At 41.0% G+C, this 20,391-nt stretch overlaps 1 protein-coding gene across 4 annotated transcripts in view; it reads right to left on the bottom strand.

The window, feature by feature from the left end:
• CHST10 (carbohydrate sulfotransferase 10) overlaps positions 1-20,391 on the bottom strand; it is a 1,890,555-nt gene that overhangs the window by 1,762,044 nt on the left and 108,120 nt on the right. The gene's annotated exons all lie outside the window — the stretch shown is intronic.

The raw sequence follows: 20,391 nt of genomic DNA, 5'->3' as shown, positions 1-20,391 counted from the left end.
ACATTGACAGAATAAAACATCTCTCATACTTCTTACCTTTCAAGCCTAAAGGTACAACCCTCGACACACGGCGTCTCCTTGTGGTAATTTGTCCTTTACTATATGTGCACATACATTTACTATACTCATTTACTGTGGGAGTCCTCTCACTATTACTGCAGCAATACCAAAGTTAAGATCCATAGAAAGTACAGTTTTGTACCCACCATAAATGTAGATGTCCGATGGTATGCATCTGCAGTCCTAACATATGGGTTGTCCTGCCTCAGGCAGCCCTTCGGTCGGCCGGATTCCAAAGTCTGGGTCTGGCCTCGGCTGATGTCGCACTTCACCCGACGTCATAGCTGCTGTTTATTGGGTATAAAGGCATCAGCCGACGCCATTTTCCTCAGTGTTTCTTGCCTCAGATGCCAGGTGCCCTCTAGGAAGGCTAAATTTGGATAAATGCAAATAATTCCAAACAATAGAGAGCAAACAATATAAAAATATATATATATATACATATATACAAACAAATACACCATAATAGATTCCCCCAGCTAGCTAAAAGAGGGGTAAATACCCTAGGAATACCACAGAGGGGAAGGAGGGTGGGTAATCCTGACTGCAGATGCATACCTATCGGACATCTACATTTATGGTAGGTACAAAACTGTACTATTTCCTTCAAGGATGCATCTGCAGTCCTAACATATGGGTAGAATACCATAGCCAAACTGGGGGAGGAGGCACTAAGATAAAGATGGTGTAGTTAAGATCCCTTGCAAAACAGCAGTTGCAAAACCTGCTCGGGATCTAGAATATAAGGAAGATTATAATGCTTGGCAAATGTATGCACGGAGCTCCAAGTAGCAGCTTCTAAAATGTCTTTGGTAGCCACTCCTCGTAGGAAAGCTGTAGTGGTGGCTGTAGCTCTTGTGGAATGAGGTCTGATATTTTCAGGAGTTGTCTTTCCATGAAAAGAGTAGCAAAATCGAATGCAATTTCCTATTCATTTTGAGATTGTCTGTTTTGAAATTGCTTTTCCTTGCATTCCTGTTGCATATGCTACCAGAAGCTGGTCAGTTTTTCTGCTGGTCTTAGTTCTGTCCAGATAGTAGCGTAATTGTCTGCGCACATCCAAGGTATGTAGCAGTCTTTCCCCCCTGTTCTGTGGGTTGGGGAAGAATGTAGGTAAATGAATCGCTTGGTTCAATGATACTCTGGAGACCACTTTTGGCATAAAGGTAGGGTTAGTTCTCAGAGAGACTCTGTCCTGATGGAAGATAAGGAAGGGTTGTACTGCCATTAATGCCTGCAACTCAGATACCCTTCTTGCTGAAGTGATTGCTAGCAGGAAAGCAGTTTTCCAAGACAAGAACTGTAATCCTGCTGTTGCTGCTGGTTCAAAAGGAGGAAGTGTTAGCTTTTCCAGCACAAAGTTGAGATCCCATGTAGGTAAAGGTGGTTTCCTTGGAGGTTTTACATTTTTGATTCCTCTCAAGAACTGCCTGAGTAGAGGATGAGAGAAGACAGGAGGATCCATGTTGTATTCTGCTGGAATTGCTGATGCATGAATCTTAATGGAGGAGTAAGACAGGCCATTGTGGAACAGTTCTGCTAAATATTCCAGGATGTGTGCTATGTTTGCCAATGAGACATTTTCTCCCTTTGCTGCACTCCAAATGAGGTATCTTTTCCACTTGGCTGAATAAGTCTTCCTTGTGGAAGGTCTGCGTGCCTCCAGGATAATGTCCTTAACCCTCTGGGATAAACCTGGGTTATTTTGTTTTATGCAATATTTCAAGCAGCTAGCTGCAGTGTTTTCAAGTTTGGATGTAGGATCTTGTAGTTGTCCTGTGTTAGAAGTAAGGGACATAGAGGTAGAGGCCATGCGTGTGTCCGAGACATGCTTCTCAGTAGCGGGTACCAATGTTGCCTCGGCCAGTCTGGAGCTATCAGGATTACCCTTGGCTGATCCTCTCTGATCTTCAGTAGAACTTTGTACATCAAGGGAAGAGGTGGAAATGCATATGCTGTCAGGTTTTTCCAGCTGAAGGAAAGGGAGTCCACCCTCCAAGCAAGTGGGTGGTATGCTCTTGTGCAGAATTTCTTCAATTGGTGGTTGTGTGGGGAGGCGAACAGGTCTATCTCTGGTAGTCCCCATTTCTTTGTTATGGCTTTGAAGATATCTGGATGCAGCATCCATTCGTGAGCATCCGTGGTAGTTCTGCTTAAGGTGTCTGCTAGAGAATTTTTTTTTCCTGGTACAAATCTGGCCTGAAGTTGAATGTTGAGATTCAGGGCCACATTCCACAGGTCCAATGCCATTCGGCATAGAGGATATGAATGTGTACCTCCCTGTTTGTTGATGTACCACATGGCTGTGGTATTGTCGGTCCTTATCAGCAGATGACCCTGTTGAAGGAGTGGTCTGAATGCCTGGATCGCATGTTTCACTGCCAGCATCTCCTTTAGATTTATGTGTAGATTCAGCTGGTCTTGGGTCCATAGGCCTTGAATACACTTGTCCACCATGTGTGCCCCCCATCCTAGGTCTGAGGCGTCCGTGGTGATGGTCTGGCTTGGATGAGGTTTGTGGAAAGGCAAGCCTCTGTTCCACTGACAGGCCTGAGCCCACCACAGGAATTCTTGCTTCAGGCATGGAATTATTGGAATCTGGGCTTCTAGACTGTGCTTGTGTTGAGACCATACATTCCTTAGGTACCATTGTAGCTTTCTCATATGCAGCCTGGCATGTGGAACCAATATTATGCATGATGCCATGTAGCCCAGGGCTTGCAGGACTTTCCTTGCAGTAAGCAGAGTTTGTGTTATTAATGTCATGAAGTAGGCTGGTAGTTGCTTTTGTTTTTCTTCTGTGAGAAAAGCCATCTGAGTTGATGTATCCAGTTCTGCACCCAAGAATGTTATCCTTTGGGATGGTACTAGTCTTGACTTTTGCATGTTGACTGTGTATCCCAAGGCTTGCAACAGTTGTATGACATTTTCCAAATCTTTTGTTAATTTTGCCTTGTTGTCCGCTTGTATTAGGCAGTCGTCCAGGTATGGGTAAATTTGAATTCCCTGAAGCCTGCAATGAGCAATTACTGATGCCAGGCATTTCGTGAATACTCTGGGCGCAGTAGATAAGCCAAAAGGCAATGCTGAGAATTGATAATGCTCTGATCCTGCAAGAAATCTGAGGTGTCTTCTGCAATCTGGTCATATAGGGACGTGCAGGTATGCCTCCTTGAGATCTAGAGTCACCAGCCAAGACTCCTTGCCCAGCATGGGAAGAAGCTGCTGGAGGGTCAGCATTTTGAATTTTGGAACAATGAGGTATGTGTTCAGTGCGGACAAGTCTAGAATAGGTCTCCATTGATTTTCTTTTCTTGGTACAAGGAAAAGCCTGGAGTAAAATCCTTGGCCTTGTTCCATAGGTGGTACCTCTTCTATAGCTCTCATCCTTAGTAAGTTGTTGACTTGTCTTAGAGCCGCCTGTTTTTGGCTTGGTGGTAGGTTTGGCATTCCTCTCTTTTTTGGTAGAGTGTGGAAGTGAAACCTGTAGCCCTTGTCTATTGTTTGTAAAGTCCATTTGTCTCCTGTAATGTAATGCCAGTTGTCGGAGAATAAGGCTAGCTTTCCGCCGAAGGGTGCTTCCAGTTGTTCCCTGGTAGGCGGAACTAGAGCCAAGTCATTGTGTCTGCCCTGTGGAAGTGGTTGTAGTTGAATCTGTGGCAGTATTTCTCTGGTTGGTAGGTTGCCACCGACGTCCCCTGTAGGCACCCCTAGATTGACCTCTGCCTCTGGGGCGTCTATTTCTGCCTCTCTGCGCTCTGGAGTTGTCTGGAAAGGACCAATTCTTGAAGGCCAATTTCGCTAAACCTCGGAGGTTGGACCTGTAAGAAATCCTTGACTGTTTGGACAGATTTTGCTTTTTCTTCCACCTTCTTTAGAACCTCCTGTGCAGGGGAGCCAAACAAACTTTGTTTCTCCATGGGAGCATCTAGGAGTTTTGACTAAACATGGTCTGGTAAGGATTGTTCTTTTAACCAGGCATGCCTTCGAATCACTGTTCCAGTCATAGCTGATCTAAAGGAAGCCTCCAGTGCATCATAGCCACATTTTAAGAAATGGTTACTGACCTGCTGAGAGTTATGTACCAAATCCTGAAGGGACTTGCGATCTAAAGGTTCAGGAGAAGACAGTTTTTTGTTTATCTGGTCTAACAAAAATTCCTGGTACTGAATCATGTGAAATTGACAGTTCAAGGCCCTGGCCGAAAGAGTAGCAGAAGTATAAACCTTTTTACCCCATCTCTCTAATGCTCTAGATTCTCTTTCAGAGGGAAGAGGGTTTTTGGCAGAGGCAGCTGCCACCCCTTTAGGGCCCTGTGAAATGGTTTCAGGGTCTGCAACAGGAGCCTTATAGAAATGGTAATGTGAGTCCGGGACCCTGTAATATCTGTCTGGCTTGGCAGGGGCCGGAGGAAGAGAATCAGGGGCAGTACAGGCATCATTATATGCATCATCAACAACGGTTAGTACTGGCGGAATGGCTAAAGGCCTATGCTGTGGTAAGTGTAAAAAGGTCCTAAGCCTTTTCCTTGAATCTGAAAAATCCTGGCCCTGCCATTGGAAGTGTTCCCTCATAGCATGCAAAGTTTCCCCAAAGGAAAATTCTTCAGGAGGAGAAGCAGAAGGAATGGAGTCTTCTGCATCAGAATCCTCATAAGGAGAATATGGGCCTTCGTGAGGGTCTGAAATGTCTGAGTCATCTGAGGAATAATCTGTAGAGACAGGTTCCGGGGGTTCAGTCCTAGACCTCTTGTCTGGAGGGGGCTGAGAGGCCCTGTCTGGGTGAGGTTGGGATCCCCTGATCAAAGAAATGAGATCCTCAGCCAGGCTGAGCATTTGGGAACTAGAGGTAGGCCTAGGTGAAGGAGTTTTAGCAGGTAAGGCCTTAGAAGATTTAGCTGCTTTAGCCCTGGCAAAAGCCTTGATAGACACAGAAGCAGGGGGTCTAGCAGCCCCACGTGCAGGGGTAGATATGTCTAAAGGAATAGTGTCTGACAAATCCTGGGTGCCTGCTTCTGTAGCAGTAAATTCAGTAGCAGATTCAGCCATGCTCTGTGAGGCCTCGGCTATCGGAGGCATGCTTTCGGCCGAAGGAAGAACCGGGGGCTCGGTTTCAGCCGAAACCGAGACACTCGCGGTTGGCCTAACCGTGGTTTCAGCCGAAACCGCGGGCCGCGAGTGTCGGTCCTTTTCCTTGCGCTTTTTAACTAATTGAGTAGTCGGAGTCTCCAACGGCATTTTGTATGCAAAAGCGGGACCAAAAAACTCCTCTGCAAACTCCGACCAACGTCTAAGTGTCCGTCGGTTGAAGGAAGCACAGGCTAGACAAGCTGATACGTCGTGGTCTGGGCCAAAGCAAGGAAGGCAGTAAGAGTGGAAATCCTTATGAGGTATTTGTTTCCCACAAGTTAAACAATTATTTACATTGTCTGACATCGGCTGAGGCAAGAAAGAGTCCCCAACGGGGTACTTAGCTTTTTAGAAGTCTTCGGTAGTAGAAATCTCTGGATCTGACCGACCGGCACTTGCGAACAGCTTCTGCTTCGGGCACCGCGCGGCAAGAAAGACTGAGGAAAATGGCATCGGCTGATGCCTTTATACCCAATAAACAGCAGCTATGATGTCGGGTGAAGTGCGACATCAGCCGAGGCCAGACCCAGACTTTGGAATCCGGCCGACCGAAGGGCTGCCTGAGGCAGGACAACCCATATGTTAGGACTGCAGATGCATCCTTGAAGGACATCAGCACCAAATTATTATAGTCATAAATAAACATTACAAATTTACCTTGTATGCCTTCAGTTAGGAACAACAGTTCAGGATGTGCAAACAGACATTTTACTCTTACAGAGCTGGGAGTCAGTCTCCATAGTTCTTGATGAAGCATTCTCACTTTATAGACAACCTGTAATTTTATACATTTTCTTATCTAACCTGGTCATGCAGCGCCATTACGTTACAGTTAATTTGACAAATGAAAAGCTTTGCAGATGTCCTCATCCCTTGTGACTTTCACCTCTGACTTCACGTGAATACCTTGCTATACATGATCCACCTGCTTCCAAGGGGTCTTGTTAATAACTATGGATGTTTCAAACCTGCCCTAGCCAACAACGCACTTCTAGCCTGGCTAATAATTTTGTAATAACTACATGCAACACATACTTCCTTCGGCTTTTCCCAGTTAGGGGTCGCCACAGCGGATCACCTGTCCGGTCATGATTGACAGTGGAGTATTACAGTGTCGAGTTGCCAGCCCAGCACCCAACCTTCCACAGAAGGCACACATACACTCACTCACACCTAGGGCCAATTTAGAGTGTCCAATCCACCTACAGCATGTCTGAGATAAAACCGGAGCACCCGGAGGAAACCCACACGACCATAGGGAGGACATGCAGACTCCGCACAGAAGGCACCCCAGCCAAGGATTTAACCGGAGACCCTCTTGCTGTGAGGCAACAATGCTAACCACTGCACCACTGTGGCCGCCCACCACATGCAGCACATGCTATTCTCTATTATTACATACTAAAAGAATGCAGTGTAAAAGACAGCAATACATTGGCTTATGAAGCTGTATTTTTTCCCAGCCCTGCATACAAAATATATTTGCTTTTTTTTAACAATCATGTTATAGCATCCTAAATAAATTCAGATTAATATACATTTTAATAACAGTATGCATAAGGAAAAACAAGATAGATGACTGAAATTCTATTTACAGCAAATATGTATATTCTTAAAATGAGTTTAATTTTTTTTTTCCCCCAGACAGAGCTCTTTTTGTCAGTGGCCAAGATGAATTGTAATGAGTGTATATTACAGGCATGTGTAAAGGAATACTTAACTCCTTTATATCAAGGATTGAGATAAAGCATTCTGTAACATGATTTACTGTAAAAGTGCTAATCAGATGACAGGAGTAAGAGAAATGAGGGAACACTTTTACTGGAACACCAGGCAGACTGTAAGCAAGTGTGTTTGATGTGTACTGTCATGCAAAGCTAACTGAATAGCTGAACCTTGCAGGGTGGGAAATGTGATAACTCTTGCTAGCAGGGGGATGGAATATGGGAGGAGTAACTGTAGAAGAAACTGAAACAGGTCAAAATTAAATGTCTAAAAAAAGGCTGATATCTCAGCAAAGAGATGGTAGTTTGGGAAGCCTTTTTCACAGAATGTGCAACACATCAGCAGCAAAACATTTGTAAGAGGCACTGCATGACAGTGAATTATATGTTTCCTGAGGCCTCTGAAAAATAGCTTCTCATCTCTGCTTTTCCATTCTAAGTGAATGGAACTCTGAGACAGTCCATCTATGGGCACTATAATCTCAGATACAGTGGACCTGCAGCTAGAATTTTCTTTAGATCTAGATTAACTCTCATCAGGATGTCTGCCCCCAGGAGGGCAGTCAGGGATACAAACAGAATACAATTATTATTTACTACTTCTATCTGGTACATACAGGTTTGCAATGAGGTAAACGTAAGGAAAAGTTGCACAATATATATTTTTTAATTATTTTCCTGTAGTGGTCCTTTAAGCAGTCCTCATGTAAATGTAAAGGACCCAAGCAATACATAAACAGGGTGTGTGCATCTGAGAGCAGCAACTTAAAACCCACACATTTGTCAGTCATCATGCAGTATCTGAAGGAAGAACAGATAGATATTCTAGCGAAAATGTAACCAAAAATGTTTAACAGGAAAGCTGAAGAAACAGGAGGGGGAGGGATGCCAACAATGGTATAAAGAGTTATGACAAGGTTGTAAGGGGGGGGGTACTAACAACAGTATCTGAGAGTACTAAGTACGAAAAAGGGAACGAGAAGAAATAGGCGTAGCAGCAAAAATGAAAAAGTTATAGTGGCAAGGAAATGGCAACAATGGTAAGTAAGAATTTACGACATAGCTGTAAGGGCAAGGGTGTCAACAAGAAAAAAGGAAGAAGAGCAATAAAGACAATAACCACAAGGAATTAAACTATTTAAAAGTTAAAGAAATTTGGAAAATTTTACTTATCTAATACAGCTCGAGAGAGATTGGTAGACCACATCCGATAGCTTAGACCACATCCGATAGCTAGAAGTGGCAAACAAGATAGAGGGTAATTTGGCAGGTGCATTATGGGTAGGGGAGAAGTTAGAGGGATTTGATGGCTGCTAGCTTTAGCACTGAGTCGAATCCGATGGATCGAATCCAAACCCACTTATTGAGTACAGAATGAAGACTAACAACATCAGATACAAACTTAACCTGTTAATCGGGATGCTAACAAGCAGGTGTAACAATTAACTTGCTATGTCCAGTTATCTTCAGAATATTCTTCCTAGAGGATCAAACACATTTTTTGGATGCAGAACAGGTTAAGAAAACAAAAAAAGTGAACCAGCATGTTGAAGTTGACATCTTCCAAACCTTCTGAAAATAACAAAGCCTGTAGACAGATTTTGCCAGTGAAACCTTTTCCACTGTTCCAAAGGAAAATGCTTAACTGAAAAAAAAAATCCCAGGGGCTGACTAGAAGAATCAGGTGTTCCTTGCTCTTGAACCAGAAACTGCTAATTATGGGTGGGTATGGTCATGGATTATGAAATGAAACAGAACACAGGCTGGTAGAATTTTGCCAAGATAATTCATAAGTCATAGCAAACACACTCTTTCAGTAGTATAAAAGAGATGGCTTCATACACGGATAAAACCAGATGGTCAGTACTGAAATAAGATTATTTATTTTACTTCACATTTGTTTACTGGTAAAGTTCAACTGGACATAAAGCCCTTTTTCAGTGGAGGCCCAGGGAGAAAAGCTACAACATACAATAAAAACAAACAGTCATACATTATTAACAAGGATTATACAATTACACAATTTACAAAGAACAGTAGTGAAAGTTCCAAAAGGTACATGACAAACATAGAAATAGATGAAATACCAAGTGGTATACAATCAATTACATATGAAGGACAATCTGACATTATATAATGTACACATTTAGCTTCTGAAAATCAACAAAGTAAAAAAAAAAAAGTAAATAAACTAGGTAAAGTAGAGACATAAGAAAATAAAGTACTTGATAAAATCTGCAAGGAAGAGAACAGAGGGAACAGCATGAGTTAAGAGTAGTACAAATGGGGATTAACCAGGAGCTGAGCAAGAGCAGAGTCAGGAGTCAGCAAAGCGAGTCTTCAGAAGAGTTTGAAACTGTGTGGGGTTGTTGGCTGCAAGGATGTGTTGAGGGCTAGAGTTCCAAATCCTGGAAATATGGTTGAAATAGAGTGAATTACCAAAACTATTATTAGATTTAGTAACTTGTAATAGGAATTTGTCAAAGGATTTTAAGAGTCTTACTAGAGTAGGGATGTAGCAGATTTTGAAGAGCATGACACTTCTCAGTTTGGTATATTACTTTATGGGCAGTTGTGAGTTGGGTTAAGATTAAGAGGTTGGGAAGTTCTAACCAGTTTAGTTGACAAGGTGCAATGCAGTGATGGAATCTATGTGTTGAGTTGGTGGCAAATCTAGCAATCTTGTAGCAGATCTCAATTTTAGCCAAGTCTATTTTCTTCAGGTTGATGAAGATAGGCATACAGGAGAGCTGAGAGAAGGTGTGTCCTAGCAATGGACAGTCTAGTTGAGTTGGTGAGATATGGTAGCAATCTCTAAAGAGAGCTGAGTTTCATGTGAACTGTTTTAATAACTAGAGATATGTTTATCGAATTTCTTGTTGTTATCAAATGTTAGTACTAGTAATTTTTGCATGCATGGGACACGGAGTCTATTTTGGTATTGTTTGATGAATAAATAAGAAAGTGAGATGGACTTTCAAGGGTTTTACTATTAGAAACGATCATTTGTTTGGTTTTAATGGGATTAAGAATTAGTTGGGCATTAGACATCCAAGATTCTATAACCAAGAAGGACTGTTGCATTATTTCTTGGAATTTGAAATAGGGATGGTGCAGCACTGACAATTGAGGACTCATTTGCATACTGTATGACAAAGGCATGGTGGGTAGCAGTGTGGAGTTTATTGGTGAAGACCGTGAAAAGGAGTGGACCTAGGACTGAAGCTGTGGAACACTAACAGTGACAATTAACAGAAAGGAGAGATTATGCTGCCATTTGACAGCTTGTTATCGGTTGGACAGGTAGTTTAGAAACCATGCAAGGACAGAATGGCTTAGTTTTAGGATTGAAAGGTCATTGAGAATTTTTTGATATCAAATGCTTATGACATGTGCAGGAAGATAGAAGATATAAGTAGACCATTATTTCAGGATTGGTTGATTGTATTGGTGAAAGTTAATAGAGTGGTAGTGGTACTATGGTTAGGTCGAAAGCCATTTTGGGTATTAGCTAAAAGGTTGTTGTCTAAAAGGTAGCTAATAAGTTGTGAGTGAATACATCTCTCTCTCTAGAATTTTTAACAGTGGGGATAGAATCGTTATTAGTCCATAATTAAGCAAACTCTGTAGAGGTTCCATCTTTATGTTATGGGATGATGTAGGACACTTTCCATATTTTGGGAACATACTGTTCTGAGATGGAGCGGTTCATTAATATAGAGACTGGATAAGAGACAGCACTGGCTGCTAGTTTCAGATGTTCAGCAGGCAAATTGTCAACAGCAAGGGATATAGGCTTAAGTTTATTATTTTTTGATGAAGCTAGTTTGGATGGGCTTAATGGAGAAGGAAGAGGTTGTTTCCAGACGTCCTACAGGAATTGCCAGGGGAATATTGCTGTCATTATCCATTAGTAATAAAAAGGAGTTAGTAAAATATGAATTGAACTGGGTTGTTATGCTGTTGTAGTTATCAGTAGTGGTTGGAGTTAATGATTGGCCAAGTTGTAGAAGTTGTTTTACAGTAGCCCACATATTTTGAGGATTGTTTAGGTGTTTTTATTGCATGGCATTATAGTAATACTAGTTGGGAGAATCCATGCAGGTTGATAAAGTCTGGGGGGTGATCGGAGGTACATGTCAACCAGTCAGTACAGACGTCTCCCATTAGTAAGGATTCCTGAGTAAATGTTAAGGAGGTCCAGTGGAGAATGTCATCAATTTGACAGGAGGGATGTAAATTACTGAGGGCGATATATTTACAGGTATTAGTTTGGAGTTGTGTAATTAACATCTCAGCATTACTGAGTTGAGGGGGAGGGGGTTGCATCTATGTTTTAAAGTTTAAAAATATTCATATAAATTACTGCTATTCCACCTCCACGTTTGTATATTCTATCTATGTCTGTAGATGTTTTAGCCTGAGGTTAGAATTTCATTGTTAGTAATATGAAGGTTTCAGCTAAAATTACTATACCTGGGGAGAAGAGTGACAGAAAAACATGAAATTCGTGTGTTTTATTTGTTAGACTCCTGAGGTTCATATTGAGAAGTAGCAGGTCAGAGTTTTTGTGAGGTAGTACAGTAGGGAGAAGGGTATGAGAAAGGGTGTTGTGGAAGGATTTTGTTGACTGATTTTGGGGGCCTGGATTGGGGTAGATGTCACTGCTTAGGTGATACATTACTTGTAAATGAGGATGAGTGTGATTGTTAGTTTTGTGTTTGTGAACTAGTTGACTATTTGAGAAATGATGTACATATCTATATGTAAAAAATGACACCATGGTGGTATTAAAGAGATTTGGTGCTATGTGAATGTTTATAGGTACAGTATGGGATAGAGGTGGGAGCAAAGTGTTAGATGAGGAAAGTGTTGTAAGTAACCAAGTGTGATAGGATGTAAGCCGAGAGGCGAGTATGAGGAGAATTAGGAGAGATGTATGAAAGAGTAGCATTGTACAATATGGCATGTCCAGAGTAACAGGTTGCTGTAAGAAGGCTGAGTTAGCAATTTTATTTGTAGAGTGTAATAAAAAATAGCTATATACTTTAGATAATTCTATATGCGGCAGTCAGAGATGGAAGAGTTCCATACAGTCAGCAAAAAGAACTGGAGCCGACTGTGGTACAGACCATAATCTTCTATCACAAAGTTTAAAATGGAATTAAAAAAAAAAAAAAAAAAAAGTGTCCAGGCCAGTGAGATATAAGCTCGACAATATTCCAAACAAGTCCTGATGATGGCTACACAATGAACAACAGGTTGACTAAAGCTCTATGAAAACAGACTTTGAAAAAACATCCAACAAAATTTATTTTGGAAAAGTTCACTTACATGGTTTATCTGGAAAAAATGAGAAAATCAACCAGAAAAGAGCAAGAAAAAAACATCTGGTGCCAACAGCCTTGCAGCTGTTCAGCAAAAAGCAGTTAGGGTTTTAACCTTGGTACAAGAGACCGTTTCCAGTAATTTAGAGGAAAAAAATAAATGACACATTGGCGAAATGCATGCAATCAAATGACAAAAGGCTAGAAAGAACAGAACAAGCTTTAAAGCAGCTTTTCAGATGAGCAGATAAAACTGCAGAAATCAGAGGTAGAAATGATGGAAGACTAAGTGAATAAGAGGCTTCTCAAGAAATACGGTATGGGGAAAAACTAAAACTAGTACTTAAAGGGACAAGCAGTTCAGTGAAAATAAATGAAGTCTGATACACTGAAGGGAATACAAGCAGCTGCATTCCTAGAATTATCAGTCACCTCAGTAAAACTTGCAACAATGCAAATTCTATTAATTTAATGGTAGCCATGGCATTGTTTCTTAAAGCTAAAAAATCAGTTAACTGAGAGAGTATGTATACTGTTTTTCACATTTGAGAGGGAAGGCGAGATGGGACAAGAACAGATGGTGTGCATGCAGGATGGATCACGGTCTCCAACATGTATTTTCTGCAAGATTACACCTAATCAATAACAAGGATGCATCAGGGAAAATATAATAAAGGAGGGTAGATTTCTGAATAAATATATGAAAACATCTGATAGTGAAGATGTGAAATTACAAGCAGGACCTCGGACAGAATTTGATATTACTCCCTAAGGTACAAGAAATGGGCTAGATTACAGAGAAATTATGTTTTACAGGAGCATGACTTAACTGAAAGCTTTGAAACACATCCACTAACTATTTCAGATCATGTGCCACTAAAGACTGAAAATGAGACAATGGAACCTTCCTACTGATCTGTTAAAAAGCAAGGAATAGGCAGTAGGTATGAATTAAAGAGTTTCTAGGGAACAAGTGATACCAAATTAGTGGGATGAAATGAAAATAGAGTTTAAAATATGATAGAAATAGAAGAGAAACGGATAAGGGTATAAGGGAAAGAAGTAATGGAAATTATTTTTTTAAAAAAAAATGTATTGAATTGTAACTTATGACAGGCAATCATACATTTATATAAATGAAAACAGATCATATTAACATATTTTCAGTTACAAATATACATCAAAAATTAAAAAAAAATTAGAAGTTATGTACCTACCATAACGTTCCATGTTAGTTGTCTTCTCTCGCCTTCTTTCTTGCTGGATGGATGGGTTCGGAGCCGATCCTCGGCTCCGACTCGGCACTTGCTAAGCTTGAGAACTCCTTTTACCAGCTCGAGGCAACCCTATATCCCATGATGCAAGGCGAGACTACCTCAGATCTCGTTTGGTAGCTATAGAACCCTGCTAATAATACTAATCCCAAAGGAAGAGCAAAAACTAGCCTAGAAGAACTAGGCAAAAAGTTCTTAAGATAGACTCTCTCTAATGAAGACTCAGGAGAGTGAAATTTGAAGTCCTTCAAGATCTGTCCAGGCCAGGGGGAAGGAGGGAGGGACGCAAGAAAGAAGGCGAGAGAAGACAACTAACATGGAACGTTATGGTAGGTACATAACTTCTAAATGTTAAGTTGTCAATCTCGCCTTTATTCTTGCTGGATGGGACCGCGTCCCTAGAACCTGTATCCCGGGTGGCTCAATGGAACAGACTCTTGAGTACTGTGGAACCAAAACTGGCTCTGTCCCTGGAGGCCAAATCTAATTTATAATGAGAGACAAAGGTATGAGGAGTGGCCCAAGTAGCTGCTGCACAAATGGTATCAATGGGTAGCCTATCCTGAAAGGCTGTAGAAGTGGATAGGCTCCTGGTTGAATGTGCTTTCGGTTTTGAGGGTAGTTGCTTGCCTCTGAGCGAATACACATAAGAAATGGCGGAAGACAACCATCTGGATAAGGTCACTTTCGACACTGGGAGACCTTTCCTGTTTTCTGCATAGGAAACAAATAATTGATCCGATTTCCTGAATTGTTTAGTTCTATGCAAATAATATCAGAGCTGACGATGGACATCCAAAAAATGAAGTTTTTGTTCAGCTTTGTCAGAATAATTAGGGAAAAAAAACGGTAGATCGATGGATTGATTAATATTAGTCTGAGAAACAACTTTGGGCAGAAAAGATGGATTTGTTCTCAAGGATACCCTGTCCTTGTGAAAAACTAAGTATGGGGAACGGATGCAGAGAGCTTGAAGTTCAGATACCCTCCTTGCTGAAGTGACAGCCAGTAAGAATATTGTTTTCCAGGTCAGTAACTTTAAGGAGCATGAAGCAGACGGTTCGAAGGGGGGTAAAATCAAGGATGCTAACATTAAATTCAGATCCCATTGTGGAGGAGGATGTTTTATTGGAGGCTTTAGGAGAAAAACTCCTCTCAGAAAAGCTTTGCATAGTCTATGACATAATGTTATGATCTTGCAAGCCAACATGATATTTAGAAATTGCCAGTTGAACTTTAACTGTTGATGAAGAAGATCCTGACTGAAAAACTTCAGCCAGAAAATCTAAAATTGAATGCACAGGTGCAGTAAAAGGATCAATGTGCCTGGAGTTTGCCCATAGGGAAAAACGTCGCCACTTGCTAGCATAAACCGTTCTGGTGGACGACTTCAAGGAAGCTATTAAGATATCTCTGACAGGATCTGAGATCATAGGAAGCCTGGCTAGGGAAGGAAGTGGAGCAACCAAGCAGTGAGGTTGAGAGAACGAATGGCCCGGTGCTGTTGACCCGTTTGGTGGATCAGAAGATCCGGAACTGGGTCCAGATGCCAAGGCTGCACCAGGAGGTGACTATGTAGGGTCGGAAACCAAATTTGTCGAGGCCAGTAAGGGGAAATGAGAATCAACTTGGCTCTCAAAACGGTAGCTTTCTGAATGACCTATGGAATTAAGGGGAAAGGGGGAAAAGCGTACAGAAGTCCCCGGGGCCAATCCTGGGTTAGAGAGTCTCTCAGGGGTTGGCCTGGTAGGGGAAAGAGGGTGAAGAAGTCCGGGCATTTGCTGTTTTGGGGTGTAGCAAAAAGGTCGCAACAAGGGGTGCCCCACTTCAGAAATATCTCGTCCACTACCGATTGATTGAGAGACCACTCGTGAGGCATGAGAATGGCTCTGCTCAGTCTGTCCGCTAAGAGGTTGGACCTGCCGGGGATGTGCGTTGCTATCAGAAACCGATGAGAGGAGATTGCCCATTGCCAAAGTCTGAGAGCTTCTCGACACAAAGGATAGGACCTGGTCCCGCCCTGTTTGTTGATGTACCAGACTACAGACATGTTGTCCGTTTGAACTGCAATAGTCCCAGAGGGAAGAAAGTCGTTGAGGGCTTGCAACGTTAAAAGCACCGCTCTCATCTCCAGGACATTTATGTGCAGATGGTATTCTGTGGGTTGCCAAGTCCCGTGGACCATCCTGCCCTGATAATGCCCCCCCACCCGATCAGAGAGGCATCCGTAGTGACTGTGGCAACCGGAGTAGGGGGAACAAATGGTCGGCCCTGATGAAGCAGAGGGGAAGATATCCACCAGGTTAGATGAGTCCTGCACGATTGTGTAACCAAGATTTCGTGCCTCATGGGTAGGTTCTGGAACGACCACTGAGTGAATAACATCCACTGCAGAAGACGCATGTGGAAGCGAGCTAATGGTAGAAGTACAATGGCCGCAGCCATAAGACCTAGAACCTTGAGAGCCAATCTGGCTTTGACTTTGTTGCTCAGTAAAATGATCTGAACGTATTTTTGGATGTCCAGAATTCTTTGATTTGTTAGTCTGGCTAACATACTGACGGTGTTTAGTTCTGCGCCTATAAAGGTGATAGATTGGCAAGGCAGCAGAGAAGATTTTTCGAAATTCACCGATATTCCCAACTTTTTGCAAAGCTGCAGAGTGTAGTCTCTGCTCTGAAGAAGCTGATGCTTGGTGGTGGCGGAGAGGAGCCAGTCGTCCAAATAAGGAAACACCTGGAATCATTGACGTCTCAGATGAGCCGTAACCACTGCCATGCATTTGGTAAACACTCTGGGGGCTGAAGTGAGGCCAAAGGGCAGGGCTCTGAATTGATAATGACTGGTCCCTAGCCGAAAGCAGAGAAACCTCCTGGAGCGTCTGTGTATCTTTATGTGATAGTACGCGTCCTGAAGGTCTATCGAGCACATCCAGCTGTCCTTGCCCAAAAAGGGCAGAATGGACTGAAGCGTGACCATCCGGAATCTTGCCTTCTTGACAAATCTGTTTAGATTGCTCAGGTCTAAAATCGGTCTCCAATCTCCTGTCCTTTTGGGGACCAAAAAGAATCTTGAGTATAGAATACACACTATCTGTAATACTAACAAAATATAAGAGAAAAAGGGAGGAAAACCCCTGAATAAACTGTTTGAATTATAAAACTCACCTGAGCTGGCAAAAAAGAGACCTCTTCGCGAAGCGGCAAACGAGATCTGAGGTAGTCTCGCCTTGCATCATGGGATATAGGGTTGCCTCGAGCTGGTAAAAGGAGTTCTCAAGCTTAGCAAGTGCCGAGTCGGAGCCGAGGATCGGCTCCGAACCCATCCATTCAGCAAGAATGAAGGCGAGATTGACAACTTAACATTTAATATTATACATCACATATCATCTTCTATAGAGTCATGCTCAATTGAACATTACTAGCCTGCCTTTCCTTAAACTTCAATCCTCCAAAACATTATTCTGCACATATTGTTCCCACAACTCCAGTTTTTTCTACAGATCCCACTTTCAGTTCTTTTATCTCTTTCACTATATTAACTATCTACCTCTAATTGGTTTAATACTTTGAGTTCCATTTTCTAGTAATTGTTTTTTTTGGCAGCCACCAACATTAAACTCAAAAAGGTCTTACTATGTCTAGGTAATTCAGATCCTGCATCCCAGCTCAAAAATCATTTCCTTAGTTATTTCAATTTGCTCACCCAGTAATTTTGACAGAGAAGTCTGCATGGAATTTTTAAAGTTTGCCAACTCATTACACTCCCCAAAAATAGGTCAACAATTATATCTTTCTTCCCCAACGCACCTCCAACATTTACTATCTACATGATGAAAAATTCTTTGGAGTCTGCTTGGGGTATAAAAATACCTATGCAAATACTTCAGAGCCAAAATTCTAAATCTTCTAGACTTTGTTGTATATTTGGGAGCCATAAATATATCTTCCCACTGTCTTTGTGAACTGCTTATCCAGCCTCTCTTCCTAATCCTTTCTAACCTCCTCCAATTTATTCCTATAGTTATCATAGGATACTCTACCAGTGCTGGTCTTTCACTTAGGACCAATCATTCCCTTCTCTTTGCCTATATTCCAATTTCAATCCTTGATAGGGAGGGCAGTCTCTAGCCTGCAGTCCAAATGTATTTTTGGCCTCTTCACATTGTATTAACTTTACCCCTCAAATTATTTGCTCCTAATACCTTCATTCCTCTGTCAGTTTTTCTCCAGTAAATTCCAGCTTCATGTTGCCTATTATCTGTACCCCTTACTGCATTCAACCCTATTGGCAGAATCTCCTTTCTCCATTCCCATGTTGGCTTAGTTCTTAGAACACTTTCTGCTACTTTATTAATATAATACAATACTCTGTATGGCTATTGTTATTCTCCTTAAGGATCTACATCTCACATCTCAGTCTCTCATTTTTTGAGCTTCCCCATTTCATCATCACCCTTTTCCACTTCGAATTATAGCTTTCTGCTTGTGTTATGTATAGAAGCCTTAACTATGAAGCTCTGAAATATCCTTTCAAATCAGATAATCCCAAACCACCTTGTTCTATTGGAATGATCAACTTATACCACTTGACTCTTGATCTCTTCCCCTCCCATATGAAATTCTTCAAATCTTTATTTAATTGCTATCCACAAATTCTCCTTTGGTTGACAAAAATATGCCTGACCTGTGTATAAGAATAAAAGGGGCTAAACATTTTTATTGCTTGCATCTTACTATTCATATCCATAAAACAAAAGCTTCCACTTTCTCAGTTTTTGTATTATCTTTTGTTTAGTCTATTCCCACATATAATTACATGCCATAACAGAATCCTTCTAAACCCATACACCTAAGTACTTCATTTTATATTTCCATAAATATGCACATTACTGAACCAATTCATGTGTGCATACATAGTTTATAGCCATTACCTTTGTTCTATCTTCATTAATTTTACATCCCAAAAAGACTTGAAATTGTCTTCAGTTCCACAGCACTGAAACTTCATTTTCTGGTTTTATCAGGTTCAAACTAAAATAATCTACAAATAAAGCCAACTTTCCCCCCCCGAGTGTCATACCAATTATATCCTTAAACTTCTAAGTCCCTTATTTTCTTTGCAAATGGCTCTAAATATAACACAAATAAAGGGGAATGATTACCTGGTTCCTCTATTCAAACATAACTTATCAGACAGGAACACAATCCCCCCCCCCCACACTAATTTTTCACCTGTGATCCCTCATATACCTTCTCAATTAACCTTATTACTGTGTCAGGGAATACAACCATTGCCTTCCACATAAAATCTAGCTTATTTGTCAAATGCTTTCTACACAGAGACCTACCAACGAAAGTGCTGTTTTCTTATATTCCGTTTCTTTCTGGATCACCACTGTTCTATTCATGCTGTCAAATGTTTGCCTTCATTCCACAAAATCACAATGATACATAACTATTAATTTTGTCAACATCTTTGCCATTCTTTTAATCATTATAAAACACACCTTTTATAATCATAATTTAGACACAAAATGGGCCTCTATGAAGCTGGATCTGATGGGTCTTTACCAGGATGTTTGTGCTTCTCCTCCTTTTAAAATACTATTAAACAAAACCATCCATCACTTTTTTCCTTCCTAGTTTCGAATTTCCACAGAAATACCATCTATTGCTGAAGACTTTCTTGTAGATTGGTTATACATCACCATTTTATTTCCTCTCCTTCCTACCCCATTAGTAACATCATCTACCTCTAACCTTGGCATATTTAATTCTTCCATAAATGTTCTCATTTGTATTCTACTTGGATTTCCACATTTCTCTGCTTTATGTAGATTTTTATATATTTTTTTGAAATATTTCAAATATCTCTACAGGTTCTCTGGTTATCCTCCTAGTTGCAGGCCACCTAAGCTTGGCAACAACCCTTTCTACTGTTTGTTGCCGGACACTTTATGCTAAAAGGTTTTGTGCTTTCTAAACTCATGCATATTATCCAGGTAGTCCCTTAATTTTCCCTTTAGCACTCTGCAGTTGTGACTTTTCTTGTTCTGTGGGATTCCCATTATTCTACAATACTTTGTTAGTCCCTCCAAATAATTCTTAATACTTGTCTTTTTCTTTTACTTTTATTTCTACCCTATTTTTAAACTCCATTGTTATTTCCTCCTACCCTCTAGTTATATTTTCTGAAGAAATTTATGTCTTCCCTAATAACTCCTGAATGATTTCCACTACCCTTTCCTTAAATTTCTCTGTTTAATGAATATGCAGGGAAGCACCAGCCTCTTATTTTTACTTCATTATCCTGCATTTTTATGTTTTATTATTATTATTATGTTCATCATTATTATTATGGGTGTGTGATTTGAAATAGTTACTGGATGCATATTAAAACTTTCAAGCAAATGCACATGTTCCTGTGAAATAGAATTTCTGTCTAGCCCAGCCCAGTATTTGTACCTTTGGGAATAGTATGTAAATTTTATCTGAGTTCCTACTACTGAGTTCACATTTTCCATAACAAATGATTTTCATAACTTTATTAAAACTCTTCTCTCTTTTGTTATATTTTCCTTTCTTGCCCCCCCCCCAAATACATCCTCACTGTTGCAAATAAAATTCCAGCCCCTATCTAGAAATAATATACCCTGCTGAAAGTGGATTACTTCTCAGAATTTTCTTAAGCTTCACTGCTATGGCAGTAATAGATGGAACATAAATACTTGCAAATATAATCATACACCCTTACCAATTGCCTCTACTATTACAAATCTACCATTATCATCTTTTTTTCCCCTCTTCTACCACTACTGGAGCTCCTCTAGCAATTAAGTACTCCTCTTGTCCTCTAACCAAGATATTCCGCTGAG

The sequence above is a fragment of the Protopterus annectens genome, chromosome 5.part0 (assembly GCF_019279795.1).
Source record: "Protopterus annectens isolate FY-2018-M chromosome 5.part0, PAN1.0, whole genome shotgun sequence".
Lineage (NCBI taxonomy): Eukaryota > Metazoa > Chordata > Ceratodontiformes > Protopteridae > Protopterus > Protopterus annectens.
This window is presented reverse-complemented; position numbering and strand designations above follow the sequence as displayed.